At 34.3% G+C, this 4,895-nt stretch overlaps 1 non-coding gene across 1 annotated transcript; it reads left to right on the top strand.

Annotated features, from left to right (window-relative positions):
• The first annotated feature begins 341 nt into the window (after positions 1-341).
• On the top strand, positions 342-2,143 carry LOC112279333 (uncharacterized). Its single transcript, XR_012217058.2, has 2 exons — positions 342-729; positions 1,572-2,143. It is a non-coding gene; the product is annotated as an uncharacterized LOC112279333 (transcript).
• Positions 2,144-4,895: the final 2,752 nt, after the last annotated feature.

The following is a 4,895-nucleotide window of genomic DNA, read 5'->3' as shown; positions in this document are numbered from 1 at the left end:
AGAGCAGAAATTATGTCTGCACACATATCTGAATGTTTGTTGTAAATATATATTCAGATAGACTTTCAAAATACACGAGCACATCGTGTGCAACCCGAATCATTCACAGTCAACATGATTTCATGCTTCGAATCTGACACGAGCATCATGCTTGCTACCTCCGGCCTCCCGATTTACAACACTCTGTCAGCTCTGTTGTCGTTTTCCGAGCTGCCGTGGGATGTCACTGCAGCACTGTAGTCTAAACAATGGCTCGTCTTTTCTGGTACTCTGTACCCACACCCAACTCACAGCTGCAGGATATCATCACACCGCCTCATTTTCATCTCTCAGGTGGAGGCCGCCCACCAATCGGTACCGATTCCATCCACGACGGGGCCGGATCCCGAGCATCGACAAGCTCGGCAAGTCCAGAGTCGCTTTGATTGCTCTCAACACAACCTGTGTGCTCTGTTGCTTCTACACTACCTGTTCTTCTCGTGCGGCGATTTCTTGCTGTGTCTCGTGCGATTGGTGCCACCACGACAGTCGCTTGAGGACGTTTCGTTGTTCAGAGGAGGCTGTTGTGAAGAGCGGTTCGGATCAGAGTGGAGGAGTACTTTGTGTTAAGCTGTGAGTGGGTGTGGTGGGTTGAGCGGACTGCAGCGTGAGTGCAAGTGTTGGAGGATTCCAGCGCCAAGGCCCTGACGGGATCTGAAGCGATACGGAGATAACAGCCATACCTGGACGGTGCGTATGAAGAACAGCTATGCCGGAGTGCCTGTGTCGGTGAGGGTTCGCTGTGAGGGTCGATGTGCAGGTTCACACCATCAGTTGGTGGGCTGTGGAGAAGTCGGTCTTCTTGGGTGTGCAGGGATTTTGTTGTTGCGATTGCTGCTCAGTCACGATTGCATGCGATGGAGGGCGTCTGAGATTTGCGTGTGAGGTTTGGTGTGCTCGTGGTGGTCGTGTGGGGCAGAGTGGACGATGGTGTTCATGTTGTGGGTTCCGATGAAGATTGCCTTTCCTGTGGCGGATTTCTGATCTCTATGGTTCTGCACGTGATTAGAGTTGAGTGGGATGCTGTTGAAGGAAAGCAGTTTGGTGATGGCTTTGTGGTAGTTTAGTAAGCATGAGCACGAGATTGCATTGGATCTCAGTTGGAATGCGGTCTGCAACGAAGTTGTATGTTTGTGGTTGATCCCACAAGAGGTGTTGTTGTTGATGTTTTTTTTTTTTTTTTTTTTTTTTTTTTGATGGTTTGAGAAATGGATCTAGATATTGGTATTCAATCAATGTTAAAATTGATGGTTGTTGTGGAGGCTTGTGATTTTAGGAATTGAAAGAGAATATATATGTAGGATACATCTTAGTTGAAGTTTGTGAGAAGTAGTTTTTGAAGGTTGGTTAATTTGTGGGCTAGAAAAGGTTTTGAAAATGAGGCAATTGGAAACAATTTTTGGAAGGTTGAGCTTCATGATGAAAAAAGTGAATGGTTTGATGGGAAAATGTGAGATGTGTTGTAGTATTGATTTGCATTTGCATTGAGAGTGATATAATTTGCATTGTGTGCAATTGTTTTTATTGTGAAGATATTGAATCCTAAGAGGCAAAAAGAAGTTGCAACACATCTATCTACAAATCTTGGTATGTGATCATTTAATGAGTAACTTTAATGACCATTTAGTATGGTGATTGATGAAGTAAGCAATACTTGTGGTGTGAACTTATAACAATAAAAAAATATGCATGTGAGATTGTGTTTTTAGATACAAGCAGATTGTGGTGGCATTAGAAGTTAGGATATAGATACATGTTATTTCATCTTTGCATGAATAATGTTGTTTTTATAAGATGTAAATAATTTGTATGTAGTTTAACAAATTAGAATTTTTATGGTTTTATATACTTGTATAATGTTATTATTTGACAAGGTCTAGAAGTTGTATAGAATAGAAGAAGAGTTTGCAATGAAAGAATATAGAATAAAAAATTTGAAGAGTAGAAGAGAACAAGACAAAACAGACCATTTGTAGTATGAAGTATTAAGTTTTTTGATTTATTTGAAGAAAAGTCTAAAATATGGCATTTAATGTGGTAATTTGGATGTTTGTACAATTATAAACATGTGTATGAAGGAAAAAAAATTATTGTGATAAAGTTATGATGAGTGTTTTAGGACATTTATAAGATTCAAACTTTGATTTGTACAACTACAAAACCTACTTTTTAAGGACTTGAAGTATCAAGAGTTGTGATTGTTTATATATTAGAATGGTAGATTGTGAAACATTAATAACTAGATATAATACATGACATGTTTATGGATCATATGGAAGGTTGATAAAAATATGCTTAGATATTAAATGTGTTGGTCTTGATTATCTTGTTTGCTTGATTTAGGAACCTTTATTGCACAATTGAAGGATTGGATTTGAATATCTTCAAATAACCTATCATAGCAAATTCTTGGAATGGTTTCTTGCAAGGGCTTACATCATCATTAAAAATAGGATATGGCAAAGAGGAACATATTTTTCCAAAAGTCAAATCTTGATTGAAGAAATTGGGGTTTTAATGAAGAAAAAAGATATATTGAATAAAATCAATGTACAAATTTGTGGATTAATCTTGTTCAAGTTATGAATTTTTTTCATAAGTTGATGATTTGTAATGATAATATTGGAAAGTACTGCCTCATTTTTGATGAACTATTCATTGTGGTATTCAAAATCTACTTGTTGGTAGAAAATTGTAGAGATGAAAAGTGGTGTGAAGCAACAATCTTCCAAATGAAGAACAAAGAAACATTTAGAGAATTGCTTTTGGACTTGAAGCATTGTTTTAATGCATCCAAGAAAATTACAGCAATAGAGCATGTAAAAGAATTAGAAGGCATTGCATCCATTACATTTAATGTTACATCATTTGATGAAGTTAAAGAGGATGATGAAAGCTTTTATGAAAGATTGATTAGTGAAATTCAAGATGCATGCCTTGAAGATTTAGGATTGGTAGAATATCTATTGCAAAGGTATAAAGACTTGTATCACATTGAAGGTGGAGAATTGGATACTTTGGATCTTTCAAACAACACCAAAGGCTTACAAATTGGTCATTGCAAGATTGGGGAAGGTGAATTTGGTGTTGTTTATAAATCTATGCAGTTTGGAATCTTGAGTGCCACAAAGAAAATAAAAATTGAAAGTATTGAAAAATAACTTAGCATTGAAGTAAGAATCTTAGCTGGTTTGAGCCATCTAAACATTGTTAAATATTTATATGCAAAAAAAGAGGAGAAAGTTAAGTTTGATGAGACTTGTGCTACAAAAGATGAAAATGAAACCTTGGATATAGTTATGGAATTGATGGATATGAGTTTGTAAGAAAAGTTGAAGAAAAAAAGATTTACAAATATATTTTGCTTATTGATATCATCTATCAAATTGCAAAAGGAATGTGTTATTTATACGACATACAAGTTGCTCATCGTGGTCTTAAACCTAAAAATGTGCTTATCAATTTCAAGTAAAAAAAATATCAAAAACAATGCTTTTGAATGTGTGCTTGTCAAAATAAGTGATTTTGGTACTTCTAAGATGAATGTTGGAAGGACTTCAAAAGCTAAAAGTAGTAAATTTCTCTATGGCATGCCAAGGTATGTGGCTCCAGAGATATTAAATAATGAAGATGAATCAACAAAAATATGTCGTTTTGAAGCAGATGTTTTTCATTTGCAATGACATGTTCTCAGATTCTTTCAAAAAAAGAGTCATTTTGTGGCATTCATAACAAGAAAGAAATATTAAAAAAAATTAAACAAAGAGAGATGCCAAATTTGCCTTCAAATTGTCATGAGTTGACTGAGTTGATTGAAGAATGTTGGCATTTGAATCCTTAACAATGTCCAAAATTTGGAGATATTTGTAAAAGACTTGCGCAATTAAAGACAAAGTTTCTAGTTAGATCTTACAAAGCTAAATGCCTTGTGTTTTGTGCTCCTAAGAATAAGATGCACCAAATCAAAAAAAAAAAAAAAAAAAACACATCTTGATAATCAAGATGTAAAGTTTGTACTTATTGTTGTTTTATTTCTTTGATTGATTGTTTTAGAGAGGCAATTGATTTGAGTGGTTTGATGATATAGTAAAGTTGAACATGTATAAATGTAAAAGTATTTCTTTAGAACATGTGCATTGTATAAACATTTAGGTTTTGTGATTGTGGTTGTTTGTGTAGGTATATTTTAAAAAAGAAATAAAACTAGGTAGAGAAGAATACTTACAAGAAATGTTAAAGATATGCAATAAAGGTGAAAAGGCATTATATCTTGTTGGTATGGATGGAATAGGTAAGACAACATTAGCAAGGTCCATGTTCAATGCCATAAAAAATACATATGATGCTTCATGCTTTGTTGAAATTATTCAAAAAAGTGATCAAAGCTTGAAAAACTCTCTCAATATTTTGGAACAATTTAAAGTTGAAGGAAACCCAAAGACTTTGGATAATGCAAAAATGTTGCTAAAATCATTTTTGAGCAAAAATAAAGCTATTATGGTCTTAAACAATGTTAAGGATCAAAATCAAATTGAAGAAGTTATACCTATGGATGTTTTATGTAGAAGCAAAGGAAGCATATTAATTGTAACTACACAAAATTGGAATCCTAAGAAACAATATTCTATAGAGTTTCATAAAATAAACCTAAAAGTACTTGAAGAGTGTACAAGTTTGAAATTTTTTTGACATATTCTCATGGAAATCAAGTTGGATTATCCATAGAACTTGAGAATATAAGTAAAAAGATTGTGAAAGCTTGCAATGGCTTACCATTAAGTGTAAAAGTTGTGGAATCATTCTTAAGAGGACAAAAGAGGCTAAGATGTTGGGAGCAAGCTTTACAAAGATTAAAA

Source organism: Physcomitrium patens, chromosome 3 (assembly GCF_059467195.1).
Source record: "Physcomitrium patens ecotype Gransden chromosome 3, ASM5946719v1, whole genome shotgun sequence".
NCBI lineage: Eukaryota > Viridiplantae > Streptophyta > Bryopsida > Funariales > Funariaceae > Physcomitrium > Physcomitrium patens.
The sequence above is the reverse complement of the archived record's forward strand: the minus strand, read 5'-3'. Positions and strand labels throughout refer to the sequence as shown.